This window comes from Meriones unguiculatus, chromosome 18, assembly GCF_030254825.1.
Source record: "Meriones unguiculatus strain TT.TT164.6M chromosome 18, Bangor_MerUng_6.1, whole genome shotgun sequence".
NCBI classification, from domain to species: domain Eukaryota; kingdom Metazoa; phylum Chordata; class Mammalia; order Rodentia; family Muridae; genus Meriones; species Meriones unguiculatus.
The window spans coordinates 33,070,142-33,095,582 of record NC_083365.1 but is presented as its reverse complement, the minus strand read 5'-3'; the positions used below and the strand labels follow the sequence as shown (position 1 = coordinate 33,095,582).

Below are 25,441 nucleotides of genomic sequence, written 5' to 3'. Positions count from 1 at the left end.
CTACTTTTTCAATTCTTTCCATCTTCTAACAGACTTAGTTGTCACATCAGAAGTGGTACTGTAGGGACAGGCCAGACTAGCCACTGTTTTTATGTAGTCACCACAGTGCCAGATACCAATGGCTTTTCTCTTTATCTTCGTCTTGCCCAGGAGGGAGCAAGTGTACTTCACATGATGGCTGATTTCTATTTTCTTCACCGTTTTGTCACACAGAAGCACCATAGTGGATCCAAAATTTCCCAATGACCCCAACCTTCTTTCTATGTTTAACTATGTTGCTAGAACCTAAACCCGAGCCTGGAGAGCACTTTCATGTTTTTCTATATCATGAATTTAATAGGTAATAGCCTCATGATTTCTTTTTGTTTAAAGATGTAGTCTCCACATGGCCCTGACAAAGTGTTAGTGTAAAAGTTGTTTGGTTTCATGGTTTCTTTAGAGCTGGAGCTCCTTAAGGGACAGAAATGATTTTGTATGAGCAAGTTCCCAATTCTAGCCCAGCCCTAGGCTTCCCTCCGCATCCTAATAAAGAAACACCAGCAATGTAAAGATGACACATGGTTACAAAATCTTTGAGTCATTACAGTAGATAGGCACAAATATATTTAGCTCAAGTGTTTCCAAAGCTGGGACACATTTGAGAAATTGAGGGTTCCTATGGTCCTCACATGACCGACAGTTCCTGCTTGGCGTCTGTGCTAATGTTAGTACACAGATAGTTAACACAAATAGGCCATGATTCTAGGTGAGTCATTAGAGGGTAGGAATTTGTAATATGAGAGCCAAAACTTTCCAACCTGCCTATTTTTAGTAGTTTCTATATTTGTGAATCTTCATTTGGGGAGCCTTCTAGAGAATTTGGAAGCACATACAAAAATCACGATGGCTGCATGTTTTATATATCAGACAATATTTTGATAAACTCCTATAATAGAAAGTAGAAACTGTCTTGCCTATGTTTCCTAAAAATAAATTAATTTAATTTAATTTAATTTAAATAAATAAAAAGTACCTATCTCTGTGTCTCTGCATCTAGATGAAATACAACTGTGTCTCCAGTTTTCTTCCTCACTGCTGGGTTGCACACAGATCAGGGTTCATTAATTTTTACATTTCAAATTTGTAGTCACGTTTTTCTAAATATTGTCTTGCATATAGAAAGCATTCATTAAACATTTTTTAATACAATAAGTGAATTAAGATGATAGTTTAACATTTGAATACTTAGGGAAAAATATAAACCACTCATTGAGACCTTCTAAGATAACTATTAATTATTCAGTGCACTGGAATGCTTGAGTTTAGTAAATGGTCAATCATTTTACCTCATTATTTTAACTTTTAATTGTCTTTGGTCTGAGTTATTGCTTAGTTGTTCTTTGTATAATCTCTTTTTCTCCTTCTGAATTATATATTAAAATTATTTAGTTCATAGTTTTAACTGTAAGTTTTGTAGACTCTCAATGTCACTTTTGGGTGTAAAAGGATGTGCGATGAAACATGATAAATATGGTAAGGGAAAGTTACTAGGACAGCCCTACATCATGCAAGTCAATGAATTACAGAAATCAATATCTGGCTTTACAATCTTTTGTTTTTCTTTCACAATTACATGGAGCCAATTTTTCTCAGCACCTGTGAGTCTCAAAATATTTCAGATGTGTTTTTGACATCACGTCTTTCTATGAGGTCTAAGCCACCCTTGACATCACTCCATAACCCTAAACTAGCTTTGATCTTGAGGTTATCATCTACAAACTAGCTTTGATCTTGAGGTTATCCTCTATAGCAACATCTCAAGAATCATAGTAGGATTCGATAGGATTGTTTTTGCCTATTTGATGTTAAACATTAGCACCCTATTGCTGAAGACATTGCACAGATGCTTTGAACTGGTTCTAAGCCTCCCTTCTGTAGTCTAGCTTCCTTGGTAGCATAAAATAGAGTTCAAGCTGTCAAGGTATGGAAGCAAATAATGGTCTTAACCAGCTCCAACACCTATGTATCGTAATAATGTTCAGCATGGCACGATATACATGTAGACATAATATCGGCACTCACCATGTTGATGTTAACCAATAGTTGTCTACTTGGACTTAAAGCTCAACCAACAGGAGGAAAATCATGTCTGGTAATAGAAACTGAGCCCACTTCCTTGAGGTCATGGACCTTAGAAAGGAACCTACTACTGTCAGATTTCTAGGTGACCATAATTCCTTACTTAATTCTAAGTATTTTCATCATATAACAGGTAACTGTCTTAAGGGTTATGCAATACATTGTGGTCATCCCTGAAACATATGCATACAAACAACAACAAAAACTGATTCAGAAGGATATAAATGTCTATATATACAAGTATATAAATATATGTAATAATAATAAAGAGTCTGTCTATCAATTTGAGATTGATGGAGAATGGAAGAAATTGAAAACAGGGAACCTAGGAGGGACTAGAGGAAGGAAGGTATGTAATTCTCATTAGTGTAAAGTACATTTTTGAAAGAAGGAAAAAATATAATTAAAGGAGAGAGTCAAGAAGATGGCTCAGCAAGTCAAGGTGTCTGCTGTGTAAGACTCATCACATGTGTTTGATTCCAAGAAAACACATAAAAGAGAGGAAAGAAATAACCACAAAGGCGTTTTCTGACTTCCATGTGCATCTTTAGAGTTTCTACTGATGTGATAAAATGCCATGAACAACAACAAAAAAAAAAAAATGGAGAATAAAGGGTTTATTTCATTTATCCTTCCAGATAGCAATAATTGAACCAGTAATCCTGGAGGAATGCTGTTTTCTGGCTTGCTCTCCAGGGCTTCTTTAACCAGCTTTGTTGTACCATGCAGAGCCACATACTCAAGGGCTGCACTGCCCACCAACATCAGTCAATTAATGAAATTCCCCACAGACTTGACCAGAGGCCAATCTGGTGGGAATATTTTCCTAAGGTTGTCTCTTTCTGAATGACCCGAATCTATGTCAACTTGACATTAAAATTAGCACATATGCACCTATATAAACATATACAGCGTAATGCAGCCATGATCATTCAGGCCTTTACAGCCATTGAAGCAGAACAGTCTCCCCAAGCATGGTTGGCTACCATAAAAAGCTAAAATGTTACGCTCAGGATGCGAGGCTAAGCACTGCACTCAGGGTCAGCCGCTTTCGACCCAGAGAAGAGCATGTCTGATTACATGTGGGTTGATGCCCCAGGTCCCACCTGGTATCAGACGGGTCTGATGCTCTTTGGGTGGATGACACCTTAAACGAACATTGATACAAAGTCCCAATTTATTTCTAATATCAGAGATCAGGCCTCTACTCTTGCCTGATGCGTCTAAAACAAAAAGGGGAAACTGTTGAAAGCTGCGTAACGCCATGCCTTAAAGATGGAACTGGTTTCCGCCTTCCACCTTCCCGATGGTGAGTGCTCTCTGTCACGAACAACTCCACATTTGGCTAAGGCTGAGGATCTGGCTTGCTTCCGTGTTTGTGGACCTATCTGCATTGCCCACGAGGCACGCTGGGGTTGGCTACCCAGAGGCTATTTTAAGCTGTGGGCTGGCTTTTCCTAGGGTCAGAAGATTGTTCAAGGTTCCTGAATAAACTGCATTGAGAAGAACCAAAAAAAAAAAAATCAGAAAGAAGGAGAGGAAGACTTCCCCTATCAGTGGACTTGGGAAGAGGCATGCATGCAGAAAGGGGGGGAGGGTAGGACTGGGAGGGGAGGGAAGAGGGGCTTATGGGGGGATACAAAAGGAATAAAGTGTAATTAATAAAAGTTAAATAAAAAATTTAAAATTTAAAAATTAAAAAGTTAATATGAAAAAAACATACATATATACGTAGTAATAATAAAATAAGTAAATATTTTTTAAATAAAAGAACTAAATAAGAAAACATCAAATGGTGCCTGGCATATTGAAATCTTCTCACACTGTCAACTATTACTCATGATGGTTTTATGGGACACTGAAATAGTTGTTACTGACAAGAAAGTGTTTATCTCTTTGCAGGATTAGGGTTTAGGGATTAAATCACACAAGGAATGAATTACGTTCCCTGAGGGAAATGATACAATTATAAAGGATGGGAAGATCACAGAGAGCTCTATATAAACATTGATTTTTTTTCCAATTTACTGACTATGAGAGCCCATAAATTATCTGAGACTGTGAATTACGACTTGTAAAATGAAAGTTGCAATATATATCTTATAGGACAGTGAAAAGGATTAAAAAGGCTATATACGTAAAAATATTGCACAATACATAACAAACATTCCAATGGAGGAAAGAAAGGAGGATGAAGAAAACTATATACAGAATTAACAATGGAAAGGATTGTAGAAGAGTAGGGTGAAGAATGCACCAGTTATAATACCATGCAACAAATTAGTCTTAAAATTAGAGGCTTATGACACTCATCGTTTCCATTTGTTGGGTCAGGTGTTCAGACAAAATCTGATTCAGAATCTCTCTTAAGTCTGCAGTACAAGTATTGGTTGAGACTAGAGTCCCGTCACAGTACATATCAGCAAAGATCCACATCCAAGTGTACTCATGGTTGATGTCCTAAATTCCTTGACAGCTATCTGTTAGTCATCCTCAGCTTCTTGCCATGGCTGCTCATGGACCAGCTGACAACATGGCAGGCCACTTCATCAGGAGAGACAAGAAGGGAGAATATACTGACTTTTATAAACTTTTCTTAGAAATGACATTTGTTGTGTTAGGTTAGAAACAGCTCATATACACAGTCCTCATACAGGGAGGATTGTGCACGGGTCATGTACCAGCACATAATGCTATTCTAGAAGCCTCCTAACTCACCCTTTCAAACTCCAATGATGGCATCTATAGGAATATGAGGTCTGCAGCCATAATGTCCACAATAATGTCTTAACAAAGTTAACATTCAGAAGAACTTACTTGACCTCTATTTCCTTCATTTCTTATTGGCAAAGGGTAAATAAAATAATTGTACATTTGGATTAGAGAAATTAACAATTTTCAACATGTAAGTTACTTAGAATATTCAAAAGTAAATCTTCAATAAATGTTCATTGTCATTGTTACCATCATTTTTATTTGTAAACTGTTGAAAACACAGACAAAAATCTACCTAATCACAGTGACAAAGAGTAAAAGAGAAATGATTCAAGTGAGTCCATCTCTTCTTGAAACATATTCTTGGGAAGACACACTGCCTGGATCTGGCTGACAGTATGTAAAGGGGTAACTAAGACATTCTGTTGAAACAGCAAGTCACATGGGAGCAAGGCAAGACAAGTTTCCCATGCCTTATGCTGGAATAAGCCATAACTCTATTGGAAAAAGGGACTTACACAGTGATTTCTCTGAGGCAAGCATGCAATTTCTGTCAAATGATGCAAGTCAGACTATTGGATCTTCCACCCCCACCCTTCGTAACAGCAAACCCTGAAATACTGGAGAAGAAATCCTACTTTTTATAAATGATAAAAGCTGTGAATTTTGCAGAGAATTTTATACATTTATTCACAGCAGAGAGATTGTGTTATTTCTAGCTCCTCATTTTTATTGTTAGTAAGCCTCACAGAATTATTGCTGGCAAAATATTTCCTTTTTCTCTTAAGTGGTAATGAATTTCCCAATGGAAATTGAATAGTTTTGTGATCTACGTAATAACTCAAATATTTAAGCATGTTGTAGTATCATATTTTAATTGTCCAATCAATAAAATATTTACATAAAAATTAAAAATCCAGATGTAAAATTGCTTAATGTACCTGAAGAATTATATAGGCAAATCAGACTCTTGAAATGAAATAGCCTGAAGGTGTCATTTTAATTATGAACTAATGGTACCAGAATATCAGTAAATGTCTAATTTATATAAATTCTGGATTATTACATGGTAGCAGCACATATAGCTTTAATAATAATGTCATTGTTGGGTCAAATACTTGCCAAATCCTTCCAATTACAGTCTCAAGTAAATCTCACATCAACTTAGGTATTACTTACAATATGTGTGTGCATGCATTTGTGTGTGTGCGAGTGTGTGTGTGTTATAATTGAACCTGAGCTTGGAAGAACTAGTCAGTATGGAGGATAGAACTATTGTGCATTCCAAGAAAGGCACCAGAGAACACAAAAGTCTGAAACAAGAAGGACGCAATAGACAATCATGGTGTTTCACACCCCACCCGTAATCCCAGTTCTCGGGAGGCTGATGTAGGAGGACTAAAACAAGTTCAAGGCAAATGTATACTGTAGAGAGACTCTGTCCATAGAAAGAAGAAAGGAAGGAAAGAAGGAAGGGAGGGAGGAAGAAAGGAAGGAAAAGAGGGAAAGATGGAGGGAAAGAAGGAGAGGTTGACGAAGAAAGGAAGGAAGAAAGGAGTGAAGAAAAACACAGAGAGAAGGAAAGGAGGAAGAATAAAAGCAAAGAATTTTACTGACAAAACTATCAATTTGTTATGGGTTCCATAACATTGACATCACTGAAAATGTGACAGAAAGGGTTATACTCAAGACACCCAGCTCTAATATTCTGCCTTCATTTTTTGCTTCATATTCTCTTCATTTTCACTGAAAATGTGACCTAGGAAGTGGTAAACCTTGGTCAGTTGTTAACAACCTGAACATCTTAACGCTGTTAAAATGCATTCCTTGCATGAGCCTTCAGCATTAACAATGGCCCAACAAGAAACCTTTACCTTGAAATGTGACCATGAATAGCCAGAGACACCAGCAAGCATTTATGTGATTTCCTCTTAATTATAAATCCTAAATTTGAAAAACAAACAAACAAAAAAAAAACACAAAAAAATGAAAAGCATACACCTCAGTCTACAAGAGCCCTCTTACTATGCAGTGGAAGTCAGTGGACAGTGATATGGTCTTCCTACAATCCAAGATAGGAGAGGATACTCTGAATTTGGGAAGTGACAGTCTATTAAGAGTTTTAACAATAAGAGAATGGAATAAATCTTACATTTGCATTGAGGGGGGAAGATAATGAATACTTCTTGCCTACTCATAAATGTCAAAAAACTTTCTAGGCCTTCTGCTTTTATTAACTCATTTTTTTTTGCAATGTAGGTATTTTTCTTTTTATTTATTATTTATTACTCTTCACTCCCCATGTTTCTCCCCTAGTCCACTGATAGAGGAGGTCCTCCTCCCTTACAATTTAACCCTAGCCTAACAGGTCTCATCAGGTTGGGTTACATTATCTTCCTCTGTGGCCTGACAAGGCTGTAACCCCCAGAGGAAGGTGATCAAAGAGCCACCCACTAAGCCCATGTCAGAGATAGCCCCTGTTCCCTTTACTAGGGAACCCACATGGAGATTGAGTCTATGAGCTACATCTGAGCAGGGTTCTAGGTCCTCTCCATGCATGGTCCTTGGCTGGAGTATTGGTTTCTTCAGGATCCCCTGGGCCCAGATTTGTTGGCTCTGTTGATCTCCTTATGGAGCTCCTATCTCTTACAGGTCTTTCTATATCCCCCTTCTTCCATAAGATTCCTTGCACTCTGCCCAAGAGGGAATATACTTAAAGTATAAACATCAAAATCGGGAGAAGACAGGAAACTGGGCAGGAGCCTACCACAGAGGGTCTCTGAAAGAATCTACCCAGCAGGGTGTTGAAGCAGATGCTGAGACTCAGTGTAGGTATTTTTAAATATAACTATTTGAAAAACTCAAAAAGAAAGATTCATATTCAAACCCACCAAAAAAAAATTAAAGCCATGCCTAATTTATTCCAGATATTAGTTGTGGTTTTCCAATACAGCAGTTTTTGAAATTACATATTGGGTTAGGGAATTAATTTATACCATTGATGGGAAAAGAGTCTTTCCATTCATGGTACACAAATAGCCTCTGGTTTAATAGTGTAATTGCTAGAGAGAAGAATAACATGAGGCTAATGATAGATTACACTATGTCTAATCAGCTGGCTCCAGGACACATTTGGATTCCTCATTGGCGTTGGCAGGTCGTTCTATTTGAGCAGTCATAGATAAAGTAGAGAGAAACTCTGGGCTATAATTTTGTGTTTAAGTAAAGTTTCCCTAGATTCTATCTATAAGGCAAGGGAGATTCAACAAATCTCTTAGGGCAGCCTCTGGTGTAGGCAAACAATTTGGCACCAAATGCAAACGCCCCCATACAGCCCACATTTGTATGCTGAGTCAAAATGCTATAGGAATATAAAGTCCTGCCCAGGCCACTCCAGAGCTCCTTGCTTGTTCTCAGAGATCCTTTTGTGAGGTTCTGTCCCAATTCCCCGTATTCAGTACTAATGGGCAGGTTTCCTTACAAGTAAAAATCATTATCTATTCTGAGATCAGGGATTTGACAGTGCCTTTCATTAGTGATTTCAAATGCACTAGACTGGATGCTAAGGCAAAAGAATCAACCAGTTCTAAAAGCAGGTAAGCTATGCTACATGTTAGCTTCTGGAAAAGGCAAGTGCAAATGAGACCCCAAAGTCCTCTGAACTGAAGAAAAAAGTTTCAGTGCGGAAAGGTGTTATTTTCTCCATTTCTCTAAGCAGCTTTTTTTTTTGTCCCCTCTTTCAGCTTTCTTGCTGATTTAAAAAGTCCCAGAATATGAATGTTAAATTTAAACATACCTTTAAAAGTTCTATAAGTAATTATACTACAGAAACATTTATATGGGAAAAGAAAATGGTCAATTAGAAATTACAGTTGTGAATACTACAGTGGGTGATGTGTCATAGAACTTACATGTGATCCTGTATGTAAAATGACATGTTTCTTGTTTTCACATTTTAACTGAAGTGCACATAGAAAAACCAATGGGGCATAAATCTCTGTGTATTCTAAATAAACAGCCAATGAACTATTAACTTAGCTGGTCTACCAGAAGCACTAAAAGCCCTTCAAAGGCTCAGCTTATCACTCCACTGAACCCACACAGCATCATATGGACGAGAGGGTGCAAGTCATTGGGAGGGTTTCCACTTCTCACCAGTTAGAGAGCTAGCTGATTCTTCACTGGCAACCATCCAAGCAGTGTAAGATACCAAAACAAAAGCTCACATGCACACTGAGTGTCTGAAAGAAACCCCATATGACCAATAGAATGTTTTTATGAAGGTTCATTTGGAAAGAGATGTTTTGAACTTACATGTATCTTCTAGGATTGTATTCTAAATTGAGATTACTATTTTTAAAATTTATTATTATATTTTTATCTTTTATTTTGCTTTTGTTAATTATAGTTTATTAACTTTGTATCCTAGCTGTAGCCCCCTCTCCCATCCCCTCCCAATCACACCCTCCCTCTCTTTTATTCTCCTATGCCCCTTCTCCAGTCCAATGATAGGGAAGGTCCTCCTCCCCTTTCATCTGACCCTAGTCTATCAGGTCTCATAAGGACTGGCTTTATTATCTTCCTCTGTTGACTGCTAAGGCTGCTCCGCCCTCAGGTGGAGGTGATCAAAGAGTCAACCACTGATTTCATGTCAAAGATGGTCCCTGTTCCTATTACTGTGGAATGCTCTTGGACACTGAGCTGCCATGGGTTATATCTGTGCATGGATTCTAGGTTATCTCTATGCACGGTCTTTGTCTGGAGTATCAGTCTCACAAAAGACCTCTTTGCCCAGATTTTTTGGTCTGTTGCTCACCTTGTGGAGCTATTGTCCCCTCCAGGACTTTCTATCTCCCCCTTCTTTCATAAGATTCCCTGCATTCTGCCCAAATTTGGCTATGAATCTCAGCATGTGTTTTGATACCCTGCTGGGTATTTTATTTCTACCAGAAAATTCTGGACAAGGTGACTACAAAAGCCTCATACTGCAAGATGAGTGAAGATGAATATAATAAAATTATAAGCATATTCATATTCTTAAAAAAGATTTATGTCTTTGGGCCTTGCTAATTCTACACACACACACACACACACACACACACTCACACTCACACACACTCACACTCACACACACAAACTGACTTACTGATACAGCTCTAGGTAAAAAGTATAGTAAGAAAAACTTAGTATCCTGGTTAGGGGCTTCACTGTGCCATGTGTAAAAGGCATGCTGAATATAGCCAGGACAGAGAACAACAAGCATTGAGCCAACCACATATGGGTTCAAAGATGTGACTGTTTCAACACTTTCCAGAGCAAAGAGAATGGAAGACAATATGAGCAAAGATAGAATTCCAAACATAAAAAAAAATAAAATAAAATAGAAATAGCCTAAGGTCTTTTCAGTTTTTCCTTCTTGACTATAAAGAAAGTAAAAGGGTAAACAAGGAGACAGATGGGAGGAGAAAAAAGGTATTGAGGGATGCTAATTAGTAAAGGTTCAATAAAATTAACACCAAAGTTTGTGAAGGAAATATAAACAAAACAATCTGTGTTTACAGGGGGGGAGGGGAGTGAAATTATTCTATTAAAGTCACCCAAGCCTTAGAATCTACTCTGAATATTATCAGTGTGGAAAATAACACAACATGCTAAAAGGAAGTAGAATGCTTTTTCTTTGGACCACATCATGTTCAGTCTACATAGTAAGTTAACTGCATTTTGTCTTTGCATTATCCCACATTAATGAAGTGAAGAGCAGTAGTTTAGTGAAGGTCACATATTTGTCATGACTGTTCTGGTATTTAAAATATGATGAGTCTGGATGTGAAATCTTTGCCAGACCCATTTCTGCAGCGTAATCATGAGAGAGAAATAAGACCTAGCCAACCAGGTGCATCTGACGTTTAGGTTCATATGAGTGAGAAGTTCAGAGAATTATTTTGGAAAGTAAACTGGAAAACATCTTGGGAACATATACTACCATATTTCAAAATTAGGAATTTTGTTTTGGTACCTAATTTATTTTACTCTTTAAATGAATCAAGATTGATGAGTTTCTAGGTGGTATAGGAATAGGAAAAGGAAGATACAAGTAGCATGTGTGGAAGGGTCTGGGGGCATCCCCAGAAAGAGCAAGAGTAAAACATAACACACACACACACACACACACACACACACACACACACACCAGGTTGGGATTAAAGAATAATTACTATACAACCCACTTTTTTTTGTAGCTTCTACCTAGCATACATGTAGAACATATTGTATTTGTTACATAGGAGGATGGATAGGGCAGGTGTAGGGGTTATTGCATGCATCTGAAACAATCAAAGAAATCAAATTCACATAAAAGAATCAAAAATCTTCACAACTAACAAACCTGCAAGGAACCCTGGGTGAAACAGGTAGCTTTGTTTGTTTGTTTGTTTGTTTCAGTTTTTGGAGAAAATATTAAATAAGGTTTAGTTAGAGGGTTCATTGGTAAATTTAAGTTTTTAAAAATCACAGAATAAACTAATACCCATGCACAATTTAAAATTTGGATGCCCCACTCTTCTCTGTCACTATAAATTTACATTAGGTATAGTTTGAATGTCAATATGTGAATTTAATATTCAGTTACTTGTTATATTATGAAGAATGTTACCATTCCAAGACATTTCACTTTCCTAATCTATGATACTTCTAATACATAACAAGGGGAATAACAGTTTCCTTACGCTAACCCCCAAATATAGAGTATTCTGGATTATCCTGGTGAACTTAATAACCACAAGGGTCCTTTAAAGTAGATTAAAATGACAGGGATGGAGATCAGAATCAGAGAAGTGAGGTGCTCTGCTTCTGGTTTTGGAGACAGAGGGGAGAATCTACATCTCAATGAAAGTAGTTGGTCTCTAGCACGTAAAAATGGCCAAGAAGCATATTTTCCTCCAAAACATCCTGGAGGAGCAGCCTTTCTAATATCTTCCATTAAACCAGAAAGACTCCCATTTAAAATTTCTCATCTTCAGAATGGAAAGACAGTAAATTCCTACAACCACTGACTTTGAAGTAATTTGTTACAACAGCAAGAGGAAACTAATACAGACATTCAAGTCCACATTAGAGGATTGGTGTCCTAGCAGTCTGTTAGAACCATGAAACAAGAAAGGTGCCTGTCGTGCTAAGGAGGCTCATTGAAAAGAAAGGGGCCCCAAAATCCAAACATGAGGTTTGTACATCACATGGCTAATATTTATATTGATGTGCTTGCATGTTGTTTATTTGGTGTGTGTGTGTGGTGTGTAAATGAATGTGCATGCAAACATGCCTGTGTGTTTGTGTGTGCATATGAATGTGTACATGTCTCTATGTGCATATCTGTGTTTGTGTATTTGTGTGTGTGTATTTGTGTGTGCGTGTGTGCATGTGTATATCTGTATGCAAGCCTGTGTGTGTGTGTGTGTGTGTGTGTGTGTGTGTGTGTGTGTGTGTTGTATGCCTAATCAGTGGCTAGTCACTGACTATCTGGAATCCTCCTTCTTTTTTTATCTGTGCTACTGATTCCAAAACATACCAAAAGGATCTTGCTGTGTGGGCTCCAGATTGTGGTGTTTTTCTCTATTGTGTGCATCGCCAAGTCACTTGCTGCTTCTGGAGGATATTTTCATTTAAAAAAAATCAAAACCCATATTTTTGGTTGCAGGTTTGGTTTTTCACTTTTTTGGCTTTAGGAAACCATTTCAGGAATTACTAAAATATATCACATACATAGAGAATGCTGAGAAGTGATTCCAAGTTAGCGGCTACTTTATTGTTAGGTCCATTAGGCTGCACTGTTTGCCCTCCATCCCAAGAAAAGATATCTGAAGAGCCTGGAGCAAATATAAGAACTAAAACCACAGATACCTGCATTGACGGCACAGCAAAGCAAAGGCTCCCACTACTACTGCTAAAAAAACCTGAGGATAGCTAACAGGGCCACATTGTTTCCATGATGCTATGTAGGAACCTAAAATGTTTCTATTTGTCTGATCACCTAAAATCCAAAGTATCCTGACAAAAAGAGGCTATCTTGAAAAAAGCATGTTTCTTCCTCTGTTCATTGCCTCACTGGTGTCATTTAAAGGAATCTGTGATATTTCTTGCTGTCATTATAGCCCTCCAAGGACGTGTGCTTTTACACTAGACCATAACCTGTAACATTCTGTCATGGCTCTGTTTCGTTCGTGGTCCTGTTGGGGAGACTTATTAATCATTTAGTTCCTGCAAAGTGCCATCTCTCAAGTTGGGCTGAATATAAAGGTTGGCAGGAAATGACCTGAACAGAAACATTTTGTCCCTTTCTTGTCTCTCACTTCCCACACCTGCCCACTCTTTTTTCTTGTAAACATCTAAAATGTGCACGTTAAAACTCTTCCCATCTCTTTCCACCAACGAAAAAGCACATGAAATTTGGGATGTTGGCATCTTTTGTAACCGAGTGCCCACACTCATTCTATAGGCAATAAATGGCAACCACTCAAAGAGTACCTGATCTAGAGTTTGTGGAATCTAGGCTTTGTGACAGCTGAATATATGAGATTTTTCTTCCACATGCCTCTGACCTTTACAGGGAGACAGACATTTCAGTGGTAATGAAATCTGCAGTCTCTGTTGACAAGGAAATCATTTACAAATGACAATTTTTATCACATAGTAAATTGTCCCAAATGCAGCCAAGAGAATAGTACTTTTGTCAACTAGAAGTTTCAGCATTGAGTTAAATCCACCAATAAAATCTTTAAAAACAAAATAAAGTAAAAACAGAAAATTCTTTCTTAACCTTATGTCATCTCTGAAGTTCAAATATTGACAGATTCTTTCTGCTCAAAGAAATGTTCCCTTGCTAGATTGAGATGACCTGCGTTACAAATTCTATCGATTTGTATCAAAATGATGTAATTGGGGATTAGAAAAATGGTGAGTTAGTGAAGTTACAGTAAGGTAATGGAGTAGACATGAACACAGTGTATTAGAGTCATGTAGGAAATGTCACAGAGAAACTCAATTCTCTTCAATCATATATACCAATTAAAAGAAACTAAATCACTCTACTATTACAATAAACATCTTACTGCCTAGTAATGTGTGTATATATCTCCTATAATTATTTTTTTTTCTTTTTAGTATGAGAACCAAATATAATGGTAGTGACAGACAAGTTTGGATCATATGTTTGAAGACTTACTTTGAAGACTTACTTTAAAAAGCAGGATAAACAATTGACTGCCTTACATGAACTGAGACATTTTGCCCTCTGGGAAATCATTTTAACTGCATTCTTTTGTAGGTGACTTAAGTCAAAATTAGAAGAGGCAACCTGATATTCCTTTCCATCTACTGATAATTTATATTTGTTCGTAACCGTTTTGATATTGGATTTATTTGTCAATTGCTGGTGGAGATAAAGAACAGCAAATTTTAAAAGCATCATGAGAAATATTGACCAAAATACAGGATGCTTCATTTTAGGGATCTATGTGTGTTGTCATAAGATGCCAAGAATATACAAAAAGAAGGTAGCAAAAGGATTATATAAGGACAAATATTTCAAAATTAGTGGCAGACAGCTATGTGGTACACCTTTCTTCTTTTTACCTATGGTCACAAATAGTGGTTGTCAGCAGTAAAACTCAAAGACCAAAGAATGCACATTAGTAAAAAGTTGTTTTTGCTATCACTTTGTTATTAATTACATGGGATTTGTTCAGAATTGGAACTTCTGATCTAGACAGGGAAATTTTAGTTCCCGAGTTTCAACTAACAATTGATAAGGCTATATAAAGGATAGAAGTCTTTGCTTTTATTACTTTCCCCCAGGCTCCTCAAAGGCCATGATTCCTCAAGATAAAGTTCTGGTATAATAAATGCAAGAAACATTCAAAAAGTTCTATTATATGCCTGATGTTTCTTGGAATAGTAGAGTAATTGTCTAATAAAAATGATTTATTCAAAATTAAATGAAGGTATACCCTGTGTGTCTTTCCACTTCTGGGATACCTCACTCAGGATGATCTTTTCTAGGTCCCACCATTTGCCTGCAAATTTCATGGTTTCCTTTTTTTTAATTGCTGAGTAGTAATCCATTGTGCAAATGTACCACAATTTCTGTATCCATTCTTCAGTTGAGGGACATCTGGGTTATTTCCAGATTCTGGCTATTAAGAATAAAGTTGCTACAAACATGGTTGAAAAAATGTCCTTGTTGTGTAATTGAGCATCTTTTAGATATATGCCTAGGAGTGATATAGCTGGATCTTGTGGAAGCACTATTCCTAATTGTCTGAGAAAGGTCCAGATTGATTTCCAGAGTGGTTGTACAAGTTTACATTCCAACCAGCAATGGAGGAGGGTTCTGCTTTCTCCACATTCTCTGCAGCATGTGTTGTCACTTGAGTTTTTTATTTTTTTTATTTCTATTAATTACACATTATTCACTTTGTATACCCCCATAAGCCCCTCCCTCCTCCCTTCCCGTTCCTAACCTCCCTCCCCCTTTTTCACGCATGCCCCTCCCCAAGTCCACTGATAGGGGAGGTCCTCCTCTCCTTCCTTCTGATCTTAGTCTATCAGATCTCATCAGGAGTGGCTGCATTGTCATCTTCTGTGGCCTGGTAAGGCTGCTCCCAGCTCAGGAGGAGGTGATCAAAGAACAGGCCAATCAATTCATGTCAGAGGCAGTCCCTCTTCCCATTACTATGTAATCCACTTGGACACTGAACTGTCATGGGCTACATCTGTACAGGGGTTCCAGGTTATCGCCATGAATAGTCCTTGGTTGGAGTATGAGTCTCTGGGAAGTTCCTTGTGTTCAAATTTTCTGGTTCTGTTGCTCTCCTTGTGTGGTTCCCTTCCTGGCTCTAAGATCAACCATCAATAAATGGGACCTCATGAAACTGAAAAGCTTCTGTAAAGCAAAGGACACCATCATCAAAACAAAACGACTGCCTACAGATTGGGAAAGAATCTTCACCAACTCTTTATCTGACAGAGAACTAATATCCAGTATATATAAAGAACTAAAGAAGCTGAAAAACAGCAAACCAAGTAATCCAATTAAAAAATGGGGAACAGAGCTAAACAGAGAACTCTCTGTAGAGGAATATCGAATGGCAGAGAAACACTTAAAGAAATGCTCAACCTCATTAGCCATTAGGGAAATGCAAATCAAAACAACCCTGAGATTTCACCTTACACCCATCAGAATGGCCAAGATTAAAAACTCAAGTGACAACACATGCTGGAAAGGTTGTGGAGAAAGGAGAACCCTCCTCCACTGCTGGTGGGAATGTAAACTTGTACAACTACTACTCTGGAAATCAATCTGGTGCTCTCTCAGACAACTAGGAATAGCACTTTCTCAAGATCCAGCCATACCACTCCTGGGCATATATCCAAAAGAGGCTCAAATACACAATAAGGACATTTGCTCAACCATTTTTGTGGCAGCTTTATTTGTAGTAGCCAGAAGCTGGAAACAGCCCAGATGCCCCTCAACTGAAGAATGGATGCAGAAATTGTGGTACATCTACACAATAGAGTATTACTCAGCAATGAAAAATAAGGAAATCATGAAATTTGCAGGTAAATGGTGGGACCTAGAAAGGATCATCCTGGGTGAGCTCTCCCAGAAGCAGAAAGACACACACTGTATATACTCACTCATATGACATATAACATAGGATAAACCTACTAAAATCTGTCCATCTAAAGAAACTAATCAAGAGAGAGGACCCTGACTAAAATGCTCATTCCCCATCCTGAAAGGCAAAGAGGATGGACATCAGAAAAAGAAGAAAACAGGAAACAACCTAGGAACCTGCCACAGAGGGACTCTGAAAGCCTCTGCCCTGCAGACTATCTAAGCAGATGCTGAAACATGTGGCCAACTGTTGGGCAGAGTGCAGGGAATCATATGTAAGAAGTGGGAAATAGTAAGATCTGGAGAGGACAGGAGCTCCACAAGGAGAGCAACAGAACCAGAAAATTTGAACACAAGGTTCTTTTTTTTAATAATGTATTAATAACATTTAATAACAGAAAAATTTAAAACCACGATAAAACATTATAACCAATAAAACATTACACACAGACATGTTATAAAGTTAAGTGAAATGACTGGTTTCTATAGGTTATTTGAATTATTTCTTTTTTTTTCCTTTTTTTTTTCAATGCAGTTTATTCAGGAACCTTGAACAATCATCTGACCCTGGGGAAAGCCAGCCCACAGCTTAAATAGCCTCTGGGTAGCCAACCTGCGGGTTGATGCCCCAGGTCCCGCCTCTGAAAAAAAGGTATCAGACGGGTCTGATGTTCTTTGGGTGGATGACACCTAAATGAACATCAGTACAAAGTCCCAATTTATTTCTAATATCAGAGATCAGACCTCTACTCTTGCCTGATGCGTCTAAAACAAAAAGGGGGAACTGTAGAGAGCTGCGGAATGCTGTGCCTTAGAGATGGAGCTGGTTTCCGCCTTCCACCTTCCCGATGGTGAGTGCTCTCTGTCACGAACAATTCCACATTTGGCTAAGGCCAAAGATCTGGCTTGCTTCCATGTATGTGGAACACAAGGTTCTTTCCTGAGACTCATACTCCAAACAAGTACCATGCATAGAGCTAACCTAGAACCCCCGCACAGATGTAGCCCATGGCAGTTCAGTGTCCAAGTGGGTTACATAGTAATGGGAACAGGGACTGCCTCTGACATGAATTGATTGGCCTGTTCTTTGATCACCTCCTCCTGAGCCGGGAGCAGCCTTACCAGGCCACAGAAGATGACAATGCAGCCACTCCTGATGAGACCTAATTGAATAGGATCAGAAGGAAGGAAAAGATGACCTCTCCTATCAGTGGACTTAGGGAGGGGAATGCATGGAGAAGGGGGATGGAGGGTGGGTTTGGGAGGGGAGAAGGGAGGGTCTTATGGGGGGATACAAAGTGAATAAAGTGTAAAAAAAAAAAAAAACACAAAACAGGGAAATCATGAAATTTACAGGCAAATAGAACTAGAAAAGATCATCCTGAGTGATGTAACATAGAAGCAGAAAGACACACATGGTATACACTAACTTATAAGCAGATATTAAGGGTATAATATACGATAGCCATACTAAAATCTAGAGACCTAAAGAAGGTAAACACTAAAGAGGACCCTATGGTGGATGCTTAAATCTCCTTCAGAATGGCAAACAGGATAGACACCAGAAGCAGTGGAAGAGATGAAACAGGATGGGAGCTTATTATAAGAGGTCCTCTGCAGGAACTCCACAAAGACCAAATATATCTGGGCACAGGAGTCTTTTCAGAGACTGTTTCTCCAACCAAGGACCATGCATGGATATAACCTAGAACTCCTGCTTGGATATAGCCCATCGAAGCTCAGTATCCAAGTAGTTAGGGGAAAAGGGATTGTCTCTGACATGAACTCAACTCAGCGGCTTGCTCTTTGATCACCTCACCCTGAGGAGGGGAGGGAGCAGCCTTACCAGGCCACAGAGGAGGACATTGCAGCCACTACTGAGGATACCTGATAGGCTAGGATCAGATGGAAGGGGAGGAGGACCTCCCCCATCAGTGTACTTAGAGAGGGGCATGGGAGGAGATGAGGGAGGGAGAGTGAGATTGGGAGGGAATGTCGGAGGGGGCTGCAGCTGGGATACAAAGTGAATAAACTATAACTAATATAAAAATAAAAATTTAATTATAAAAAAAAGTCCTCTGGAAGGAGGAGCCTCAACAGAGGATCAAAGCAGATGCTAAGACTCAAGACCAAACTTTGGGCAGAACTCAGGGAGTCTTATGAAAGAAGGGGGTGGGAGAAAAACATGAAGGGACAGGTGCCCCACAAGGAGAAAAACAAAGCTAAAAAATCTGAGCCCAGGAGTCCTGCAGAGATTGATGCACCAAGCAAGGACCATGAATGGAGAGGACCTTGACCTCCAGCTCTGATGTAGCCAACTGGCAATTCAGTCTCCAGTACTTCTCATCTTGTAGCAGTTCACATCTTGAGTAAATAAGTGGGCAGACATATACGAATGATGTTAACACTTTCCTTTAAAGCCTAACAGCTTTCACACACTCACGTGACCTAAATGCTTTTCATTTCTGTTACTTCCCTGATTAGGTTAAGGTCATCATTTTGATTGTTGTCATGGAAACCTCCATTGCTTTCTTCTAGTACTTTGTGATTTTTTTTCCCATTATTTTAAGGATTCCACTTTTTGCTAGATTATTTATACACCAAATGCAAGATTCAAGCTCATCTTATCGCAAGCAACAGTATACTCTTAACATTGTATGAAATGAATTTATACATGTGTAATTAGATGCTCTACAAAGTATTCCCAAATGATACGGCATATTGCGTCTGGTTTTGTTTAGGGATTTTCATAGTCTTTTGGATCCAATTAATATACTTGTACTTGACAAGATGTTTTGTCATATCTGTATGAAATCCTGGAGAAATGTTAAGCTTCCCTGTATGACAAATAAATCATAATGAATACATACTGAAATTTCTTTGTCAAACATTGATTCCCCCATCATGCATCCAGTCTCCCACCCACACTAGAGGAGTTGGCATTCTCTAAACTTTTCAAATATTTTTAAACTGCTCTGAATGACCTCAAATTGATGGTAGGGTGAGGGTGAAAGAAAAGAGTAGTGATAATGATGTAAGTCTATTGGTACTCTTGCTAGGCAGTTTGTTTTATTACCTTTCTCGCTGTAAGATCTAGCCCCAATGCTGCTTGTCTGTGAGATTTTCTCTGACATTTAGCCCATGCTACCCCTGGATAAACCACCAAAATGAATCACTCAGTTTTCTACACTTAACCACACAAAGGTGCTTCTGCATTTTATCACATTTCGTGGTGTACCACAATCCATTGTTCATCTTTCTCTCTGTTTTCTGTACCTCAAGGCCTAAGAAACTCATGACCAGATACATGTAGTATCCATCTCAGTACATGTAATATATAACAGGTTCTTGCAGAGGCCTTCTGTGATAAGTTCCTTCTCTGTTCCCTGCTTCTTCCTCTTCTGTTTGCTCTTCTGAATGATGATTAAGCATCTTTCCCTAGGGTCATCCTTGTTGTTTAGCTTCTTTAGGATTATAGATTTTAGTATGTTTATCCTATATTATATAGCTATTATCCACTTATAAGTGAGTATATTCTATGTGTGTCTTCCTGTTTCTGGATTACCTCAATCAGGAGGATCTTTTCTAATTCCTTCCATTTGCCTACAAATTTCATGATTTCCTTGCTTTTCATAGCTAAGTAGTATTCCATTGTGTAAATGTACCCCAATTTCTGTATCATTCCTCTGTTGAGGGACATCTATGTTGTTTCCAGCTTCTGGCTATTACAAGTAAAACTGCTATGAACATAGTTAAGCAAATGTCCTTATTGAATGGTGGGGAATCTTTTGGTTATATGCCCAGAAGTGGTATAGCTGGGTCTTGAGGTAGCACTATTCCTAAGTTTCTGAAAAAGTGCCAGCATGATTTCCAAAGTGGTTGTACAAGTTTACATTCCCACCAGCAAAGGAGGAGGGTTGCCCTTTCTCCACATTCTCTCCAGCATGCGTTGTCACTTGAGTTTTTGATCTTAGCCATTATCATGGCTGTAAGGTGAAGAGGGCCTCTGAAAGACTCTACCCATATGGGTATCAAAGCAGATGCTGAGCCTCATAGCCAAACTTTGGGCAGAGTACAAGGAATCTTATGGTAGAAGGGGGAAATAGAAAGACCTGGAGGGGACAGGAGCTCCACAAGGAGAGCAACAGAACCAAAAAATCTGGGCCAAGGGGAACCTGAAGATACCAATGCTACAAGCAAGGACCATGCATGGATAGGACCTAGATACTCAGATGTTGACCGTAGGCAGCTCAGTCTCCATGTGGATTCCCTAGGAAGGGGAACGGGGGTTTTCTCTGCCATGGACTCAGTTGCTGATCTTTTGATTTTAATTGTTAATGTGATCTAATCTAAATAGCAACATCTGCCTGAGAAGACAGTCTCAGCAAAGGCTTGTCTAAATTAAGATGATATGTGGAAATCATTATTGATTATACTAACTGAAATGAGGAAATCTAGCCTAAAAGTGGGTAGCACTTAGGTGTTGGGTTAAGGTGCTAAACTATATACAAAAGAAGAGAATAAACTGAGCAGTGGAAAGTTTGTATGCATTCATTCTCTCTCTGCGCTAAATTGGCGAGATGTCCAGCTGCTCTAAGTTCCTTCCTTGACTTCCCAGAAGTGATGGACTATATATTAGAATTTAAAAGAAAAAACTTTTAGCTTTTAAAGTTTATTTTGTGAGGGTGTTTTTTCACAGCAACCGAAGATAGAACTAAGTCATGTCCTTCGCAATCAAAAGAAAAGGACTGGAAAGGGTAAGAACACCAGGAGGCATAGATCTTCGGAACCATGCTGGAGTTTATCTGCTACTGTCTGTATACTGGAGCAAGAACACGATAATTCTAAGCAATATAAGAAAGTGAGTCCAAACAAGAGACCCAGAAGCCAGTAAGGTAAGAACTTCTAAGTACCATTACAACATATTCATATTTGTGCAGATATATTTATGCATCTTTTAGATATCAACAGTTTAGTTCTCCTGCCTTAATGAAAGGAAAACAATTAATTATTTATTCAGTTGTTTCATTATTTAGTCACTAATAATTAGATGCTAATATTGCTTTTTAATATTCACAATTAAGTTTATGAATAAAAATATGCTGATATTATTAAAGAATAATCCCTACTTCCAGAAGTAGAGCTATAAGCAGGTATTTTTAATTCCTGAAAGAAAGTGAGTTGTTTGTTGAGAATGCAGAACAGGCTTATTTTAGGTAATATTTATTTAATTATTTAGCTCTGTTTTCAGGGGTCTAAATAGGAATAGTGGCCTGCCATTTTAGAGATGGACCATCTAGACAAAAGAAACTCAGAATTCTTCACAATTTTGCGGCTGCAGTTGGTCTTAATCATACTTTTCAAACAAAGAATTGATGATTCCATGCAGTCTGTGGTGAGATAATCAAGTCACAATTGCCAGTTTTTATTCTAAATTTCAAAATTGTCAAATACTTCAGGGTAGAATTTGAGGACCAACCTTTTGTTTAAATGGAGTTGTTTTCTTAACAGAAGATTTTTCTGTTCAATAATTCCAAAGAGATACTTGTCCCTAGGAACCTCTGACCATGCTAAACACCATGCAAAACCCCACCTTATTCATTACTCTTAATAGACACAAATGGAAAGTCATCCAGAAATAACTGTTGTCATTCAGACTTTATGTAGAAGGTAAGTGCAGTGTGGTGCAATGAGGGGTGTTTGGGGGGGAAGGGGTTATTTGAACAGCGAATTTAATGTCTCCATTTTTATTTAGAAATACTGTGTGAAATCTAATTAACCTATTTTTAATATTCCACAGAAATTTAAATATAGAAAGGGTTCTTCTGTTGGCTTCCTGGGTATTGTAATGTTTTATTTCACGGAATGAGTTGATCATAAAACAGTGTTGGGCTTAGATGAAATCACCCTATATTTACCTCTTCCTCTTCTGTAAACTGTACTTCTGACTCTATCCAACTACTCCCCTGAAAAGTAAGGGGAAAGGATTTAACTTGAAACATCTCAAGGTCAGTTTCTGCACTAAAAGCTTTGTTTCAGACCATCAGTATATTTTATGGCTATGGTTATCTTGGAAATATCCAAACACAATCATTTAAAACATGTAAATGTTTATGAGACTTCAAAAGGTGCCCCACACATAACCATCTTAAAACCCTCTTGCTTGATGAATTCCATGACACCTACTTGCAGTCATAGCATAGCAAGAAGACGTCTTTGTATTTATTTTTACTTTTCCCTAAGTAAAAACGTTTTTCCTTGTTGCTCACCCTCCCTTTCAAATAAAGTATCCTAAAATGGAGTATTCCTTAGAACCAGCTGAGAAACACTTTTGGCATCCAATTTCTTAGACATATCTAATGTAAAATTGTAGATTGTTTCTTCTCTTGCCCAAACCATTCCAATGTAATTCAGAAGAACATACTCAGGACTGCTGATGCTGTGATTGGTGATACCTTCTTGCCATTTCTGTTGTTTGTGTGGAAAAAAAAAACAGTGAACACCCATAATAGCTACCTTAAAAATGTGTCCAATGACATTATTAATTTATTAGATACTGGTCTATTTCATTCCCTAAAAAAGGAAAACAATATTTGTATGTACTTGTCATCTGCTTCAAAGCCTAAAGACAAACAGTGGAACTTGACATTAAGCCCAAGAAAATTAGTCCCACTAGTTGAATGGTCTTTGCCTCACAGCAAAAGAGCAATGTTTATGCTCAATTTGTAAATGATAAAATTATATGCTCTACCGATAGGGATACACAACCTAATTTTTCCATACTATAGGACTATTTAAAATGTTTATTCATACAGAAATTATTAATGGACACACACTAACATTGCCAAGTTGAAATAATTACTTAACCATCAAGAGAGGTGTGGATATACATCTTCTCAGTCGATCCTCAAATAGTTAGGATGAAATAAATTTTGCAAAGGATCAACTCCTAGTTAGCTTACAAAGAACTGAACTCATGATCTCTAAATAGAAAAGTTCAGCACTGATACTGTCCAGATAATATATTGATAGACAAAGGCATTTAAAACTTATTTTGTACATCTTTCTAAATGTAACAATTATAACCTCAAATACACTCTTATATGAGTGCTAAAGTATATGGTCACCCTTGTTAAGCAGCCAATGTCTTACCTGTCAGCCTCTAGCAAAGGTCACAAAGCATTCTTGGGCAGAGATGAAAACACCTATATTTGTAAGATGCTTCTTAATTTTTTTTTCAATTGCCAGCCTTTAAATAGAATAGCTCAAAATGTCAAAATTATTCATCAAGGTGTCTGTGAAACCTACTCATGAATATGGAAATGAAGATCATAGCAGTAAGTCCAGCCAGCCATCCTCCTGGCCAAAGATTGTTCCTGTCATGGCTGCTGAGGCAGATGTTACAAACTGGCAGCCTGTGGGCTGAAAAATCCCATCGGTACTTCTTGAGCGGCTTTAAACATTTTTAAATTGGCAGGTTTCATATAAAAATACAGTTTCAGCTTTTCTTGAAAGAGCCAAATATCTGGCAACATTGACCCAAATTCTCACAGGGCAATAATAGGAAAGACATAGATAGCAACTGCCTTTTATCCACGATTCTCTCAGGCATATGACAGTCCCCAATCATTATATCATACCCAAGGTTCCCTACTCATTAACGTACCTGTCTGGATTCCATGGGCATCTGAACTTGCCACCTCAGGGTCAGAAAATGAAAGCAGTAATTGCCAAATGTGTCCTTCATATCTCTATCTATCTATCTATCTATCTATCTATCTATTTATTTATTATTACAATTTATTCACTTTATATCCCACCTGTAGCACCCTCCCTCTTTCCCTTCCAGTGCCCACCCTCTCTCTCCTCCCTTTATAAGCCTCACCTCCTCTAGTCCATTGACAGGGGAGGTCCTCCTCCTTGGCCATCTGACCCTGGTCTATCAGGTCTCATCAAGACTGTCTGCATTGTCTTCCTCTGTAGCCTGTAAGGCTGCACTCCCAAGGGGAGGTAATCAAAGAGCAGGCAACAGATCCTGCTCCCCTTACTAGGAAGCCCACTTTGAGACTGAGCTGCCTATGGTCTTCATCTGAGCAAGGGTATTAGATCCTCTCTGTGCATGATCCTTGTTTAAAGAATCAGTCTCTGTCCGCTTCCCTGGGCCCAGATTTTTAGGCTCTGTTGGTTTCCTACTGGAGCTCCTGTCCCATCTTGGTCTTTCTGTCTTCCTCCTTCTCCCTTGCCCTCTACCCAAAATTTGGCTATGAGTCTAGCATCTGCTTTGATACCATGCTGGGTACAGTCATTCAGAGACCGTCTGTGGTAGGCTCTTGTCCTGCTTCTTTTGTTCTAACACTTCAGATTTCTAGTCTGTTTGCCCTTCTGAATGAGAATTAAGCATCTTCCCTAGGGTCATCCTTGTTGTTTAGCTTCTTTAGAATTGTAGATTTTAGTATGTTTATCCTATATTATATGTCTAATATAGACTTATAAATAAGTATACACCATGTGTGTCTTTCTGCTTTTGAGTTACCTCACTCAGCATGATCTTTTCTATTTCCACCCATTTGTCTGCAAGTTTCATGATTTCCTTGATTTTAATTGCTGAGTAGTATTCCGTTGTGTAAATGTATCACAATTTCTGTATCCATTCCTCAGTTAAATGGCCTCAACATAAAATCAGACACACTAAACCTATTAGAAGAAAAAGTCAGGAAGAGCCTTGAACTCATTGGTACAGGAGACAACTTCCTTAACCAAACACCAACAGCCCATGCTCTAAGATCAACAATCAATAAATGGGACCTCATGAAACTTAGAATCTTCTGCAAAGAACACCATAAACAGAACAAAACAACAGTCTACAGACTGAGAAAGGATCTTCACCAACCCTATATCTTGACAGAGGGCTAATATCCAGAATATATAAAGAACTCA

At 38.2% G+C, this 25,441-nt stretch overlaps 1 pseudogene; it reads right to left on the bottom strand.

Annotated features, from left to right (window-relative positions):
* Nucleotides 1-24,251, bottom strand: LOC110544395 (large ribosomal subunit protein eL43-like; annotated as a pseudogene).
* Nucleotides 24,252-25,441: the final 1,190 nt, after the last annotated feature.